The following is an 18,625-nucleotide window of genomic DNA, read 5'->3' as shown; positions in this document are numbered from 1 at the left end:
CATGCTAATTTTTAAAAATATTTTATTATTTTTTTTCATTTATTTATTTGACAGAGATCACAGGTAGGCAGAGAGGCAGGCAGAGAGAGAGGAGGAAGCAAGCTCCCTGCTGAGCAGAGAGCCCAGGACCCCGATATCATGACCTGAGCCGAAGGCAGAGGCTTAACCCACTGAGCCGCCCAGGCGCCCCTCCGGAGTAGTATTTATCATACAAGTGTGTACTTTGAAAAGGGGCAGGAAAAGTCAACCCTTGTTTTCAGAATACAAAGTTTAAAGAGGGAGCGGGATTTCTAATGCTTATCAAATGGGAATATGGGTTAAAAATTGAGAAACGCTGCTCTGGAGTGTGGTCAGAGCGCATTCCAGCCCAAGATTTTTCTTACCGTCCATGTTAAACTTGAGCACATTTGGAAATATTTTAGACCTGAAAGAAAACATCGGGACATCAAAACAATCACTACGGCTGGGCAGGGCCTCTGCAGCCACAGGCTTGCTGATGAAAAGATTTGTGGAGACTGCCTAATGAAGTGTTCAGAAAGCGTTCTGTGTGTCATCTGTTTTCCTGACGACCTCCTCATTGGGTAGATAAGGGGCAAGAGCTATTTTCCCGTGTTGCATAAATAGGAAATGAGGTAGAGTGAGTTTGAGAGAATTATGACTCAAAATAGAAGTGAGTCAGGGGCAGACTGAAGACTGCACACGACCTCGCCTGATCCCCTAATCCCAGCCTTGGCAGCAGGCTGGGCCCTGGGTTTTAAAGAAAATACAATGATTTCACTTTCACTTTTGTTCTTGTGTGGGTTGTGCTAGAATCTTTACATTGGAGAAGGTAAGGTGTGTGTGTGTGTGTGTGTGTGTGTGTGTGTGTTTTCTTCTTTCTTTTTAAAACTCTCCCCTTTCCCTTTGGCGGATGCCAACATCCGTATTGACTCCATTCAGTTGAATTCAACAACCCGGTGCCTGTTTTGTGCAAGGCTTTTTCCCAGGCACCAAGGAGGTTCTGGAAGGTTCTTCCAGCCAGTAGGACAAAAGGACCAAATGAGAATTGAACGGTATTTCTTACCATCTTTTGGCTCATGGAAAGTTTGAGAATCTGGTGAAAGTTGTGAGTCCTCTCTCTTTCTCTGTCTCAAACAAACAAACAAACAAACAAACAAACAAAACACATATGTGCACACACACACACACAGTTTTGCAATGATTCTAAAGTGTTTGGAGATCTCTCCCCACCCCCACCAAGCTCGTCCATAGAATGACCTTAGGGTGAGTATTTTGGGCATGAAATGAAATAGTAATGCCTTGAAGGAAGCACAAAGCCATAGTCATTGAGTAGAAAGAGAGATTAGAGATAAGATCCAGGTGGGTCAGAGGGGCCGGTGGGGCTGGTGGGATAGGTATGTTTTGATAGGCCTGGTTAGTTAGAGATCAGGTTATTAGTCTCTGGGAGGCAGCATTCCAGCAGAGGGACAAGTCTGAGAAAGGGAAGGAGTATGGGAGGTAGGAAAACTGAAACAATCAGATGAGCTGAGTTGGGCAGGAGGAAGGTTACATGCTGGGGAATCCTCAGAATCATCACAGTTATGGAAAGGCAGAGGTCATATTTTGAGTGACATTGGAGGCAAGGTGACTATTCTCCCACCCCTCCTTCCCCCGGCAAAATATCTGTAATTCCTTTTATTTACTTATTTTTTAGGTAGGGGTTTTGGGGTATGAATAATACTCACTGTAATGAATGAAGGAATAACAATCAGAAATTCTCATATCCTATAATCTGATCTCTATTCATAGTTGGTATGTTTTGTTCTAGTTTATGAACAACCTCATTTGTCATCACTTACCCCACCTTGGACCCACCACCGCTCTTGTTATAAAATAAGTCCTGTAAATTCACCACAGTTTTTATAACTCTTCTCTGTGTTTATGTTTATTTAAAGCACAGTAAACATTTTATACAAATATTGCTCTTAATTTTTTAAAAGAGTTTATTTATTTGAGAGAAAGAGAAAGAGAGCTGGAGAGAGAGCAGGAATGGAGGGTCAGAGGGAGAAGGAGAAGAAAATGCCGCACGGAGCAGAGAGCCCTATGCGGGGCTCCATCCTAGGACCTCAGGGTCATGACCTGAACTGAAGGCAGACACTTAACCGAGTGAGCTACCCAGGTGTCGCATATTGTTCTTAATTTTTTTTCTAAAGATTTTTATTTATTTATTTGACAGAGAGAGACACAGGAGAGAGAGGGAACACAAGCAGGGGGAGTGGGAGAGGGAGAAACAGGCCCCCCGCTGAGCAGGGAGCCCGATGCAGGGCTCCATCCCAGGACCTTGGGATCATGACCTGAACCAAAGGCAGACGCTTAATGCCTGAGCCACCCAGGCGCCCCTGTTCTTAATTAAAAAAAAAAAAAAAAAAAAAAAAATATATATATATATATATATATATATATAATTTCCTCAGGATAGTTACGCAGAGGAGGAATTATTGGTCAATGTGTATGACCTTCTGTGGAAGGTAGAAGGATTATATGAATAAGCAGCTCTCTGAATGGTTATCTTATTTTCTTATGCTGCTTTTTCTTTTCCTTTCAGTATCTTTTGCTCCTTATCCTTTTTCTTAAACACTGACGCTCCCCGGATCCCCGCCCTTCTTGAGCCTTTTCTCACTGAATACGTTCCCTTCTTGATTCTCACTCACAATAAGGATGTGTTGATTGCGTGTCACATACCAGACATTGTGTTTTAAGTTATGCCATGTAATTTTCACCACAACCTTGTCACATAATGATTAATATCTTCATTCTACAGACATGGAGACCAGAAAGGAAAGTTACTTTCCCAAGGGCATATATAGCCCCAAGGGTTCTTGGGGAATGTCTGTATGTCCATCACCTGAAGTCTGCACCTTCAGCTTCCATGCCTCTACTGAGCTCCCAAGCAGCACATTCCTATGTACGTTTCCATTTGGGGTTCCCATGGATGCCCCGGACTCAGTGTGTCAAAACTCCGCTTCCAGGGCACATGGGTGGCTCAGTCAGTTGAGTGTCTGGCTCTTGGTTTCGGCTTAGGTCATGATCTCATGGGTCATGGGATCAATTGTCCCGTGGGGCCCCATGCTCAGCAGGGAGTCTGCTGGATGCTTCTCTCCTCCTCTGCCCCTCCCCGCACTGGCACATATGCAAGCACATGTTTTCTCTCTCAAATAAAAAACCTTAAAAAAAAAAAAAAAAGCTCAGCTTCCGGCTTTTGTCTTCCAACCAGCTCCCCCATTGCATTCGTAAGTCCCTAATCTGCCCTTGACAATTATCTTCTCTTACCTATCCTTAATCACCCCACCCTGATTTGATGCACCAATTCAACACTGATCACTGTATCCTCCCAACCACACAAGAGATCACAATTTCAAGAAATTTAGTGCAACTTACTCCTTGGTCTCCCTGCCTCTGGTTGACTTCCCTCTCACCATTCTCACTCCTGGCAAGTTGAGCAAACTTATGTCATCTCCCTACCTTAAAAACTTCCAGTGGCTCTGTTTTACCTTCAAAATAAAACTCAAATTTCTCAGCATGACCTCTCACTGCGTGGGTTGCCTCTTTTATCTTCCCTCTTTTAGCTCCACTCTTGTCTGATGCTTTCCCATTTGTGTGCTCTGGGTTCCAATCCCAGGGAACAACTTGAAGTTATAATGAAGGGGATCCTGGCTCCCTCCTGTTTCCTTGACCCCTATCCTCCCATCCCCTGCTTCTCCTGGGTGACTCCTTGTATCTCTCAAGATTTGGCTTTGGTAGTCGACAAGAAGGCCTTCACTCTCTTCTCTTTACTTACCCTCCCTGCAGCCTCCCACATGCCTGACTCCTTCACAGACATTATCAGATTTTATTCTAATCTTTTGATTACTATTGTGTTTTTCCTTTTCCTTGACTAAGAATTTTGGGAGTGGACCCTGAGTTGTTTAATCATCTCTGTATTCCCGTAGATTCCATAGACACTCAGTAAATGTTTGCTGAATAAACTGTGGTGTTGTCCCCAAGCCTCAGTGCACTCACTGGGCTTCCGATCGCCATTCGGTCATCACACAGGGGGGAAATAGAACTGAGACTTCGCAGATTTGACTTTATAAGAATGTCCCACAAAAGCCCCTGAATAAGAATTGGTGGGACTGTGGTGTTCTGAACTGTAAAACTATTGCCTGTTTTAGCCAGATAGCTTTTGCTAGTAAAGCTTCCTCACCCCCAATTTAGTAGCTTAAAACAACCATATGTTTAGTTTGTGATTCTGTGGTCAGGCGATTCTGGTCTGGGTAGCTCAGCTGATCTCTTCTGGGCTCACCGCATGTCTCGAGTCAGCCGATGGGTGAGATGGCGGTGAATAACCAGGAAGGCCTTGCTGCTATGTCTGGCAATTGGCCCGAGAGCCTGGGTGTGTCTCCATGTTTCTCCTCTGGCAGATTAGCTCGGGCTCCTCCACAGGGTCGTGGTGTGAGGGCCCCAGACCCAGCAGGAGGGCAGACCCTCACAGCAGAATGAAAGACACTGCTTGTGTCAACTTTCTTTTCCCCCCAACAAGTCACAGGACCAACTCCGATGCAAGGGCTGGGGAAATAGATATCACCTTCTGATGGGAAGTGTGATATCACACTGCACGGATGTGGACGTGGGGAGGGAAATTTGTGGCCATTTTTCCAAACAGCTTCCTGGTCCCTGAATATATAAATTCCACAGTATCTGATAGCTACTAAGTGCTTGATTAAATTAAATTAGTGGCCACATTGATACACATATATATGCACCATACTTATTCCGCAAATATGATCGAAGTATGCCTAGGAAAAATTGAATTCCACTTCATTTTATTTTTGGATCCTTGATATTAATGTTATACAGAGTGCAGATATGGCAGAGCTATTAATAAAATGTTAACATCAATACCTCAAATGCGTTTTTGGAAAAGGGAGTTATTGAAGAATATTGAATTCAATGTAGAATTGAATTAATTAAAGCTGATGGCCAAAAGCCTGATATTATTGGACCAGTGCCTGGTATGGATAGAAAGCTACAGAAAAGTTTGTTTTGCATTTTAAAAATATCTTGCACACGAAGCCACTCCATATCTTTATGCCTCATTGTCATTTCCATGCAGAAAATCTACCTACTAGAATTATTTCATATTTCTAGTTGTTTTCTTTTTTGGTCAGGTTACAATTCTAGCTGCCTAACATGATTAGCGGCGTACTGTATTTTATCGTACTTTGCTTGGTTGTGTTTTGCAGCTATTGTGTTTTTTTATAAATTGGAGTTGCAAGACTTCAGTGGGGGAAGTAACCGCAGATGTGAAAATTAGCAAGAGAACTGGAATTAGAAGTGGAGCGGGAAGGTGTGACTGAATCCTGGCGATATCCTGATAAAACGTGAACGGATGCGGAGTTGTTTCTTAAGAATGAGCAGGGAAAGGAGTTCTTTGAGATGGAATCTACTCCTGGTGAGGATGCTCGGAAGACTGTTGAAATGACAACGAAGGATTTAGGAAGTACATGAACTTAGTTGATAAAGCAGCGACAGGGTTTGAGAGGATGGACTCCAATTTTGAAAGAAGGTTTCCTGGGGGAGAAAGGCAATCCAACAGCGTCACGTGCTACACAGAGAAATCATTCATGAACAGAGGAGTCAATCGATGTGGCAAACTTTATTGTCTTATTTTAAAAAATTGCCCCACACAGCCACCCCCCCTTCAGCAACTCCCACCCAGATCGGTCAGCAGCCATCCACTCTGAGGCAAGACCCTCCACCAGCCAAAAGATTATGACCCTCCAAAGCTCAGATGATGGTTAGCATTTTTAGGGAAGTGTTTTTTAATTAAGGGTGTACGTTTTTGTAGACATAATGTTGTTGCATACTCAAGAGACCACCATATAGTGTACCCCTACCTTTTATATGCATGGGGAAACAAAAGTATATATTTGACTCACTTCATTTGTAATATTTGCTTTATTGCAGTTGCTCTAGAACTAAAGTGCAGTATCTCTGAGGTATGCCTGTGTTTTTGAGATAAGCAAGCTAGATTTGGGCTACAAAACAGTGGCAGAAATAAGGAATAAGGTGAATGGTCTTTATTTCTTTTCTTTTTTTTTTTTTAAAGATTGTATTTATTTATTTGGCAGACAGAGATCACAAGTAGGGAGAGAAACAGGCAGAGAGAGAGAGGGGAGAGGGGAGGAAGCAGGGTTCCCGCTGAGCAGAGAGCCCGATTCGGGGCTCAATCCCAGGACCCTGAGATCATGACCTGAGCCGAAGGCAGAGGCTTTAACCCACTGAGCCACCGAAGTGCCCCTGGTCTTTATTTCTTGCAGGCAAGTGCCCACCCATCCCACTAACCCTGATGAAGTACCACTTACTCATCAGTCTTTGCAACAGGAAGAAGAATCAAACAAAATTCCCTGCCTCCCAAAGTTCGAGGTTGATGTTGGGGAGAGAGATACGTAAGTACAGTTTCAGAGACAGATGCTTATAAAATCTTACCTATTATGCCATGGAGTGTAGGTTTTTATTTATTTATTTATGGTCTCAGGAGTAGCATTTAGTGGTTCATCACTTATATATAACACCCAAAATATTGGTTCTTAATATAGGAATGCCAAACCTAGCAAGCAACCCCACAATTTTTAAGCAGTTCAGTAGTATCTGTTGTACATACTTTAAATCACATTATTTCACTAATATCCCATTCTTGGTGCTGGAGATTGGGAGATGAGTAAGACTGGATATTGTCCCTTAGGAGTCATTCAAGTATTACTCCTGGAGATACTTTTAAAAGATTTTATTTATGTATTTATTTATTTATTTGAGAGAGAGAGAGTGCAAGCTGGGGAAGGAGCAGAGGGAGAGGGACAAGCGGACTTCATGCTGAGCTTGGAGCCTGACATGGGACTTGATCCCACGACCCTGAGAGCATGACCTGAGCCAAAATCAAGAGTTGTGCGGTTAACCACTGAGTCACCCAGATGCCCTTGCTCCTGGAGATTGTTATTGGTTAGGTCTTAGTGGGACCGTGGTATGTACATTTTGAAAATACACAAGCGGTCTGGTTGGGGGGACTCATACTTAAGAAAACTTGTTTTATAAAATGTTCATGTACACTTCAGGTATGAGAATGTGTTTTAATTAAGCTTGGAGGGGAAGAATGCCCCTTTTGCTTCTTAGAAGAGACCAGGGGGCACCTGGGTGGCTCAGTGGGTTAAGCCTCTGCCTTTAGCTCAGGTCATGATCCAGGGTCCTGGGATGGAGCCCCGCTTCCAGCTCTCTGCTCAGTTGGGAGCCTGCTTTCCCCCTCTCTCTCCGCCTGCCTCTCTGCCTACATGTGGTCTCTCTCTCTCTGTCCAATAAAAATAAATAAAATCTTAAAAAAAAAAAAAAGAAGAGACCAGTGTCATCAATGAGTGGACATCATTATTACAAGGCAATGCGTACTCTAGAAAATGTGTAAAATGTATAATTGTACAAAAAGAAAAAAATATAGCAATAACCCTCCCATCCAGGGACGGCCACGATTAACATTTTCAAGAATGTTCTTTCACGTGTTTCCTGGAAACCTACTACAATGATCATATCTTTATGAACTACTTTTTTCTAAAAAATATATTTATTAAATAATCTCTACAGCCAGCATGGGGCTCAAACTTACGACCCCAAGATCAAGAGTCACATGCTCTTCTGACGGAGCCAGCCAGGTGTCCCTGCTTTTCTCATTTAATATATTGTGATTATGTTTTCAAGTTGTTAACTAATTTTTTATGGTATTTTAAGCAGTTCAATAGTATCTGTTGTACTTCTTTAAATTACATTATTTCACTAATATCCCATTCTTGGTGCTGGAGATTGGGAGATGAGTAAGACTGGATATTGTCCCTTAGGAGTTTACAGTCTAGGAGAATCAGTTTATCTTGGTGAATCCAGATCTGCAGAATCCAGGATTGGAGAATGTTCCTTGATGTGAAGAATCCAGATCTGCCAAATGTCCCTTGATTTGCCTTTGTTTCCTCAGGAGTAGATTAGCTCCTGCATTTCTGTTGAGGAACTATGCAGGTAAGGTTGGGCCTCTCACTACCACAACTTCACAGAACATCGGGACAAGGCCTGATCACTCGGTTCAGAAGCATTTCATTGAGTTTCTTTATGGCAAAGGTACCTGTCCCCTTTGTCATGAATAAGTACTCTGTTGGAAGATACACAGAGTCTGTGGAAATACCCTTTCTTCCAGTGGCCTTTCACCTGATGTTAGTTTAAGCCTGAGTCCATTGTTTTAGTGGTGGCTGCCAAGTGGTGCTTCTCCAAGTAGATCATTATGTCTACATCTGTTTGTTGGAAGGCTGCGACTTCATACAGCCAAGCAAAGATAATTCAGGAATTATCTGAACATGTAAAATGATACCTAATTTGGGCAAAGGGTCTTTGATGACACAATTAAGGATCTTGAGATTATTCAGGTGGGTCCTAAATTCAATGACAAGCGCCTATGGCAGAGGGAGACTTGAGGCAGGAGAACACACAGACGAGGAGGAGGCAATGTGTCCACTGAGGCAGAGATTGGACCGAGGCAGTCACTAGGCAAGAAATCCCAAGGAATGCTGGCAGCCCCCAGAGCTGAAAGAGGCAAAGAACAGATTCTCCCCCCGAAGCTCCCGTGGAAAGTACTGCCGGCTGGTACCTTGATTTTGGACTTCCGGCCTCCAGAGCTATGAAAGAACAAATGTCTTTTTTGAAGCCTCTTGAGGCTTGCCATTGTGTTATGGCAGCTACAGGAAACTAATGCAAAGATGAAAAGGATTGTTTTTGCCTCTCTGGCATGGTCAGTTTCATTACTCTGTTCATTTCCTCTGGACCAAGAGCTCAACCAGCAATGATCTTGTTTATTATTCGGATCTCTTGCTTACAACATGTGCTTGTTCTTGATTTTGCTTGTTTCCTTTCCCTGGTGTCTCCTCGGCATAGTCTCTGGCAAATAGTAGATACTCAAGACGTATTTTGTTGGCTCTCTACTTCCTCATCTACTTGTCTCTTAACATTTCCTAAAGCCAAAGGTGTCAGACTAGCCCAATGGTCAAATCCAGCCATCGCCTGTTTTTAGAGGATTTGTGAACCAAGGATGGTGTGGATGTCTTTGAATGGTTGAAAAAAATCAAAGGAAGACTTTGACATGCAAATTATACATGTTTCAGGTTTCCGTGTATGAATATAAAGTTTTACTGGAACAAGGTCACATCCACTCATTGACATATTATGTATGGCTGCTTCCGACCTACACTGCAGAGCTGAGTAGTTGCCACAGAATTCATGTAGACTGCTCAGCCTAACGTGTTTACTATCTGGCTCTTTACTATCTTACTCAGTCCTGTCCTAAAGGATGAACAGAAATTGCTAGGATACTGATAGCCTCTCTACCGATTTACCCTGTTGTTCATGGGCATGTTTAACTCTCAAATCGGCATATGGCAAAATAGCAGGGTGGGTAGAAAATGTGGGTGCCTGCCCTTTTTTGTCCAGGCCTTTTTTGGTAACTCCCTCGGGTCAAACCATGTGCCCTGCATCTCAGACTGATCGTTTTCTACCAAAGTGACGTGAGAATCCTAACAGACCAGCAGCTGGATGAAGGACAAAAAGACTCATAAAAGTGCTTTCTGCGAGTGTGGGGATAACATTACTTGGCAAAAGTCAAACATCTCGATAAACCAGGCTGTTTCTTGACTCAAACCATGATTGTCCAGAATATCAGGGACTGTAGATAGAGAACTCACCAGATCAGTGAGGCCTGAGGTGTCTGAGGAATGTGAATCATGTTACTAGGAAAAAGGAGTGGTCAAATAAGGGCGGGGAATGTCGAGTTAAACAAAGTGGAGCAAGATTCTTGACAGTAGACTTCTGTGATTCTCCAGCCGGAGACAGTGTACAAAAGAATGACTAGACTTGGGCCACATGCCAATGGCCACCTCATCAGACAGGGGTTCTGGGGAACTTGTCTGGGTAATGATGCCTTAGGCCTTGCTTTTTCTCTTTCCAGTTTAGTTTAAACAACCCTAATACTTCAGTGACTACAGAAAAGTCTGTATCTTGTGTCCTTTTTTTTTTTTTTTTTGAAGATCTTATTTATTTATTTGACAGAGAGATCACAAGCAGACAGAGAGGCAGGCAGAGAGAGAGGAGGAAGCAGGCTCCCTCTTGAGCAGAGAGCCCAATGTGGGGCTCCATCCCCAGGACCCTGAGATCATGACCCAAGCCAAAGGCAGAGGTTTAACCCACTGAGCCACCCAGGCGCCCCTCTTATGTCCTTTTACTGCTGCTTCTAAGCTAGGAAGAAAAAAAGGATAGTACCGTGTATCCAGATGTTAGAAAAACTCTTGTCAGAAGGGATGTTGAAATTAATAATGCAAAATTAGATTAAATGGTTTTTGAGAGCCTTTCAGTTATTCAACAGCGATGTCTCAATTAAGATCAAAAGGAAATCTGAACCTTTCTCAAGTGTTAATATTTTTTACATATTTAGGTTTGCCCCAACCTTTATATATTTCTTAGACACTGGGCGAGACCTCGGAATGTAAAGCAAGCTTAGTTTCAAATGACATATGCAATACACATTTGTGTGACTAAGATGTAGGAATTGTAGCCTTTGAGCTCTCGTAAAGTCAACATGGAAATATGTGGAATTTTCTCGTAGTTTTCAGGAAATAAGGTGTCATTGTTAGGATGGTTTCCTGTCATAAAAAAATTCTGTAATTCGGTTTTAAAATAGCAGCCTTAGATGTTGTTTTTGACTCAGAAATCTATAGGAAATCTAAAATTGAATATCTGTGTGTATGTGTGTGTGTCAAAGAATTTTCCATATTTTCCACAGACAAGAAACAAGATGTTTCTGTTCCTGGTCATGCACAATTGTTATGACGTAAGTATTTACAACACGCACGTGTGAAGGCGACCTGACATTGAAAGTAAGGAAGCTCTGTACTGATTTTGGCGTTGGGCTACACTTACAGGGAACCATCCATCTCCTACAACCATTCCCACAACTCCCAGTCCAGTGAGCTGGTCACCACAGGGGCTTTTGGTAATCATCGGTGGCCATCAAACGGTTTTTTACCTGAAGCTTCTTTGTCTTGGACCTTGTTATAAGCTTCCACTTATAAAACAGAACTAAAACATTTCTGGTTGGGTGGAACATTGACTTATTTTTATGAGCAAAGAGTAGTTTGTCTTCCGTTCCTTCACATAAAGTATCAGGAAGAGTCTTTTCATTGTGATGAAAGCAGTTAAATATTGAAGACCAAAAACCTCATTAGAGAGTTCTTGGAAAAAAAAAAAAAAGAGAGAGAGAGAGAGAAAGCCAGCTGGGGAGGAAGTCCTGCTGCCTGTGGGAAGAAGAGCCAGAGGCGGGTGTGTTAGGAAGGGGAGCGCTGGTGCTGGTGCTCCCCGAGAGCAGCCGCCTCATGAACTGGCGTTCTTGGGATCTCACAGCCCAGTCAGCTTCTCTTCTCTCGTCCTTTTAAAAATTGTGGCACAAAGTCTATGAGAAAATTCATCCGTGTAATCATTTTATTTTTTAAAATTATTTTTTTAAGTGTTCTCTACACCCAGCGTGGGACGGGCTTAACAACCCTGAGATCAAGAATCACATACTTCTGGGGCGCCTGGGTGGCTCAGTGGGTTAAGCCGCTGCCTTCGGCTCAGGTCATGATCTCAGAGTCCTGGGATCAAGCCCCGCATCGGGCTCTCTGCTCAGCGGGGAGCCTGCTTCCTCCTCTCTCTCTGCCTGCCTCTCTGCCTGCTTGTGATCTCTCTGTCAAATAAATAAATAAAATCTTTAAAAAAAAAAAAAAAAAGAATCACATACTTCTGTGACCAAGCCAGCTGGGCACCCCTCAATTCAACCGTACTGTTAAAAAAAAAATAGTATTAAAAAATAATAATATTTATAAAAATAAATTTTAAAATAAAATTTTTAAATTAAATTTTAAAAATACTATTTTATTTTGTTGTTTTAAAAGATTTATTTATTTGAGAGAGAGCGTGTGCATACACGAGCACGGAACTGGGAGCCCGAGGCAGGGCTCGATCTCACGACCCTGAGATCATGACCTGAACTGAAATTAAGAGTCCAACGTTCAACCCACGGAGCCACCCAGGCGCCCCTCAATTTAACCATTTTCAAGTGTACGATTCAGGGGCATTTAGTACATTCAGCATGGCGTGTGACCACTGCCATTCTCTCATTCCAGAGCATTTTTATCACCCCCAAAGGTCCTCTGTTCCCCCATTCTCTCCTTCCTGCAGCCCCTGCTTCCTGTCTCCACAGATTTGCCTCTTCTGGGCATTTCATACAAAGGGAATCACACAGTATGTGGCCTTTGGTGTCTGGCTCCCTTCACTCGGTATCATGTTTTCAAGGTTCATCCATGTTGTCCCAGGACGTAACACTTCCTTCCTTTTTATGGCTGGACAATATTCCCCTGCACGAAAGTGCTACGTCTCAGTTATCCATTCATCCATGAATGGGCTTTTCAATTGTTTCCACCGTTGGGCTGTAGGGCATCACGCCACTGTGAATGTTCACATACAAGTTACTAATTAAAAATCTGTTTTCCCTTCTTCTGGGGTATATACCTGGAAGTGAAATTGCTGGGTCACGTGGCCATTCTATGTGTCACTTATTGAGAAACTGCCAGACTCTTTTTCTCTTGCCTTCCAAATGCTTTTCTAAAAATAAAAATTCACCACAAAATTGATATTCCAAACTCAATTATTGTACAGTTCAAAGAATGCCTGTATTTCTAGGATAAATATTAAAAGTCTAAGAATTTCCTTTGTGGACAAAATTGCTTCAGAATGCTTTGCTAAGTGAGCAGGCAAGCCCAAGCCACTTCTGTTTATTTGCTCCCAGCCACAGTTGGCTTTTTCCTAAAACATTCGGCCTTTTACAAAATTCAGTATCTCTTAAGAGGTTGGTTATAAATAGATTATACTGTTACTGCCCATGTTGGCTTTATACTTTTTTATTTCTGGGTCAAATGGGAGCTCTCTAATCTCTTTTGTGATTTGGTTAAATGTAGTAATCCAAGGGCAAATCCGAGTTAGCTACTCTACTTTTTTTTTTAAATGTTTACTTTTGCTTAAATTTCATGGTTGCCCAGAGCAGAGTTAAAAAAAAAAAAAAAAGTAATACGGTTACAGATAATGCTGGTAATTTCCCAATATCAAATTGGCTGGTGACTGTCATTGTCCCAGCACGAAGTGAACCTGATGAAGAATGGAACGCTTGCCTGCCACGGACATCATTAGCTCTACAAAGGGTTCTAGCCCATTCCTGGATAGGCAACTCCCCAGCCCACAGCTCTCTGCTGGTGGCCCAGCCTCCCGGAAATATTTAACAATCAGTTAAATGTCACAGGTATCAGTCAGCCAGTCTGCACAGAGGATATGGACCATTATATGATGGGGGACGTTCTGGAAGCCCCTGTGGGTTAAGCTTAATGCTGTGGTTGCTTAGGGCCCCTGGGTGGCTCAGATGGTTAAGCATCTGTGTTGGTCTCAGGTCACAGTCTCCAGGTCCTGGGATCAACCCCAGCTCGGCAAGGAATCTGTTTCTCCCTCTCCCTCAGCCTTGCCCCCTGCTTTTGCTCTCTCTCTCTCTCTCTCTCAGCTGAATAAATAAAATCTTAAAAAAAAAAAAAAAGTTGTGGTTGCTGGAACTTGAGACCGTCTCGGTGTAGCGGTGTTGGGGTTTAGAGACCATGGCCCTGGGAGGGAGTTAGGGCAGGAGCTATTTACCAACTGATATAGAAGAGTATTTTAATTATTTCATTTATTCATTTATTTATTTATTTAGACTTTATTTATTTGATAGAGAGAGAGAGAGTGAGTGAGAGAAGCAGGCAGAGGGAAAGGGAGAAGCAGGCTCTCCCCTGAGCAGAGAGCCCAATGTGGGGCTCGATCCCAGGACTCTGGGATCATGACCCGAGCTGAAGGCAGACACTTAATCGACTGAGCCACCAGGCACCCCATATTTTAGTATTTTAATAACCAGGAAGGCTGTACTGCTAATCAAGAATTTGGTTACTAGAAGCTATGATTATATTCCTTCCTCCCCACCATTCCTCACCAGAAATGTCTTACCCTACTGTCTTTCTACAAAAAATGGTGACCACTTTTCCTACTAGAGAAGGCATTATTCTGTCTACTTACCTCAGCTTCTGATGATGAAGAGAGAACCATTCTAACCGAATCAGTCTAGGAAGGTTACTGCCCCGACCAGCGATTCCTCAACTTTGAGGAATTCCCTCCTTGATCTGTTTTACGTGGTATGACCACAGTCTTTTTTTCCTAAACTCTCAGTTTTGCTAGATATTTGTCTTGTTCAATAACTATCGACGTTATCTCGATATCAGAAATAACCACGCACACGCCCATGCCCACCCTCACCAAGAAAAAGCCACACACACAACCTTAGAATGGTGTTCTAGGCCCCAATCTCATTTCCAATTTCTTTTTCTTTTTTTTTTTTTAATATTTTTTATTTTATTTTATTTTTATTTACTTGACAGAGATCATAAGTAGACAGAGAAGCAGGCAGAGAGAGAGAGAGAGAGAGAGAAGCAGGCTCCCTGCTGAGCAGAAAGCCCGATGCGGGGCTCGATCCCCAGGACCCTGAGATCATGACCTGAGCTGAAGGCAGTGGCTTAACCCACTGAGCCACCCAGGTACCCCTCCAATTTCTTTTTCAATCACAATTTTTTAAATGTACTCTTCTTCCCATCTGTAGACACCCGTTTTCTCCCCAAGATAAACCTTTTCACCACTGTCTGCATCTCCGGATTGCCTCCATGTCATCATTTACTAAAATCCTGTCCTACTTGGTGATTATTCATGCAGGGTCATATCCTTTCCTTTTTTGGAAACTAGAGCAGGAGTATGGGATGGAATCTGGGCAGCCAGCCTTTTCTCAGGCAGAGAGACTCTGACCGTCCTCGCCAAGGCTGCCTGAACCTGGAGCTTTGGTGGCTGTGGAAACACTGAGAACAAATTCGACGGGGGAGGAGGGCCCCGAGCTCAAGGGATGGGAGAATGTGCCCTGGGCACATCCGCGGAGCCCTGGGCTCACTTCTTGGGCTTCTCAGCTGATGGGGACAACAAATTACCTTTTTTGCATAATTTGTCACTGAGGAGAGTGAGGCGGCTTCTCTTCCAAGGCACGGGTCATATGCCAACTCCTCTGTGCTCTTCTTCTGCTCAGATAACCCCCTCATGTCCCCTGCCTCCTCTCCCCCAGCTCTTTATTGTGTGGCTTGACACCGGCTTGGGGGGGTACTGTGGGTGTACATGCTTCTCCTGCTAGAAAGTTCGGGCCTTCAGGAGGACAGACCCCTGGAGGTTCAAGACCAGACTATGGGGCATGATTAGGGGGAGTGGGTGGTGAGACACTGAGTACGGGTGGCTCTATTGTGAGATTAGGCAGGGAGAGGGAGGAAAGGCTGGTGGGATAGGGGTTGGCTCTGGAGGCCTCAAGAAAGCTAGGGAAGCTCAAGAAGAAAAAAAAATTCAGCCCTGGGTATGAGCATTCATGGTTATAAATGCAAGGAGATGGGAAGAGGGAGGAGGAAGATCTGAAAGCAAGAGGGCTTGTGGCCAGAAGACAGATACAGGATCCGCGGAAGGGCTGGGATGAAGAATGAGAAGGAAGGGGAATGATTCAGAGACATAAGCCGGAGAAAATAGACTATGTTCAGATAGGGTGACATTTTGACACGGAGAGGAGTTGAAGGCATACATACTTTGTGATTTTAATCTCAGTAAAGCAGCATGTCATCAGTTTATGGGACTGATGCTTTGAGTTCAGATGACTTTCCTTAAACCTGCCTTGAGGATTAAACAGCCGTGTCTTTATTTTCCTTCTAAGGGAGGGTCACCTCTCCCTTCTTTCCTAAAGGGTGTCCTTGTCCACACTCTTCTTCCATACCAATCTGCACTCTCTCCAGTGTCCAGGACCAAACTGCCAATCCTGTCTCATCACTTCAGATCTCGAAACAGTGCAAATGCGTCCCAGAAGTTCTGGAACGAACTTTAGAGTCTTCAGCTTAACACATAAGACCTTATATTCTGTCGGAGCCTAGCACCTCGGGGGAACGTATGTGATAGACATGTAGACCGTGCCTACCTGTTCAGACCATCTTCAAACACATCATACCTCCTTGTCCCTGATTCACAATAACACTTCCACAATGCTGGAGTTACTTGGTATTTCCTGCCAAAACTTATGTTCCTTCATCCTTCTAGATCTTTCTATGTAGTGCTTCAGCTTTATTCAGTAACATCGGGTGAGGATGAAAGAGGTGCCTGATGCTGTAAGTTTACCCCAATTGGTTTACCAGGCAAACTCCTCTGTGGGAGTTTCCACGCTCTCAAGCCTCTCTAACCTGGAAACCTTCTCTAGAACCCTTCAGAGCAGAGCCAAGAAGCATTGATTATACAGTGAGATCATATCATAAGTGAATATAACTTAGCTTACTTAAGTAATTCAGCTCTGCAGTTTCCCTGTGGCATGGGCTCAAAATGGGAGCTGACTATCTCATCAGGTAGTCCACTATAAAATATGTTACATACTCATTTTTTGTTTTTGTTTTGTTTTGTTTATTTACATAAACCCCACCCCCAACTTGGGCTCAAACTTACAACTCTGAGAACAAGGTTCTCATGCTCTTCCAACTGAGCCAGCCAGGTGCCCCAACATAGTCTTTTTTGGTATTTTGGACATTACTGTCCAATATATCGTTGTATAGGGTTATAGGTACCAACCTTGTAGGTTAGGGGCCGTTCAAGGCATCTCCCAGGGAACAATTTTGTGTCTACTTTAGTTTCGCCTTCTCGCTGACTTCAGAGCTTACACCTTCCTAAGATTAAGTGAAGGTATGGGGTGACCATTGCATAAATTATACTTGAAATTGTCTTGAGAAGGCATTGGGTTGGCTTTCACTCTGGGGCCTTCGCTGAGCATGAGATGAAGCAGTTGGCTTGTGTTCGGGGCCTGGAGTGTCTTGAAACACTAGACTCTGGCTGGTGTTCCCCACGGCAGAGGCATTTATGGAATGAGATGTCCAAGGAAACCACAGAGCAACGTTCACTACAGGCCAGGCCCTCCTTTTGTGGAATGGCCTGGGCTATTTATAATGTTTTATTTCTCTCTTAAAAAAACAAAACAAAACAAAAACTTACTGAATGACTCTACCTGAATTTGCTTAAGTCAAACAGGGATATGATGGGACCCCATTGTACTGGTCTGAGTTCATGAGAGAATTCTAGTTGGGGGAATAATCTGTGTGCAGGTAATTGTTGAAGTTGTGTGTCTGGATGTGTTTGCCAAGGGCAGCTTATGTCAGAGGGAAGAGTAGGCAGCCGAGGGCAGAGCCTAGGTGAATGCTGATGTTTATGGAGTAGGAGGAGGGGTGTTCAAAATGGACGTTAGAAAGGTGTGAGTGGCTTGGAGGCCAAGGGAAGGAGTGTTAAGAAACAGAGAGTTGGGAAAAATGTCTGATGCTATAGAAGAGGGCACTCCCGGTCTTAATTAAGTCCAATAAGGCTAGAGGGTGTTCTTTGGATTTAACAACTTCTCCAAAGTTGCCTTTGCTACTACGCCGTGGAGAGGCTTGATGAGGGTAGAAGTTGGATTGCAGGGCAGTGAGGTGGGAAAGGGACACTTGCATTTTCAATAAAGTAGGCTTGGAGGGTCGGGGGCAAGGGAGGGATGACGGCTAAGAGAATGTTTTAAAATTCAATAGATTGGAAATTCTTGAGACTCTTTTATGCTAAAGAGAGGAGGCAGCTGAGAAGAAGAGATTAAAGATAGAAGGGCATGGCTGGAGGATATGGGAGGGGATGCTCTGAAGGCCAGATCCAATATTTGACCTTGGGCAAGAGGACAGGGAGGAAGAGGAAAAGCAAGCTTTCTGCAAGCCAGGAGTGTGTCTAATTTGTGTCCTTGCCCCATGTGCCTGGTGCCTGGCACACAGCAAGGCTTGGAGGCAAGATAGGAAAACACAGATAAGGCTGGGCTGCTGGCTGGGAACTTGGAGGGATAAGATCGAGAATTGAGAGTTCTAGCCCTTGTCTGGTTTACAAGAGAAGGAAGAGGCAAGAGCTTCTGGTCAAAGTGTCAGGGGAAGTGGTGGGATTTAGAAAGGAAGCTATGGGTTGGGAGGACCCACAGAAACAGGTGGAAGAGGAGGCAGAAGAAGCCGCTGTGATGCAAGGGAGGCCCAGTGAGGTCAGGGACCTTGAAATTAGATGCCCAGTCTCCAACAGCATACGGCTGCCCATAGGTGGGAGCCAATAAGGCTGGGCTGCTCGAGGTAAGGAATCTAGGTGTCAGGAGAGGATGGGATGCCTCTCAGTTTTCTAGCATTGGCTTTCCATTTCTCCGGCTGAAAGCTCAGCCCCTGCCCAGTCCTCAGATACAGAGGGGCAGTTAGTAACCCTGTGTGCTCACCATGGCCAACCCCTGAACAAGCCTCAGCGGCCCAGTTCCACTTCATCTCTCCTGTGCCTGCCCTCGTCTTGGGAGTCCTGAGCCCTCTTGGTGGCACAGGTGGGCCGTGGCTCTGAT

Source organism: Lutra lutra, chromosome 15 (assembly GCF_902655055.1).
Source record: "Lutra lutra chromosome 15, mLutLut1.2, whole genome shotgun sequence".
Lineage (NCBI taxonomy): Eukaryota > Metazoa > Chordata > Mammalia > Carnivora > Mustelidae > Lutra > Lutra lutra.
The sequence above is the reverse complement of the archived record's forward strand: the minus strand, read 5'-3'. Positions refer to the sequence as shown.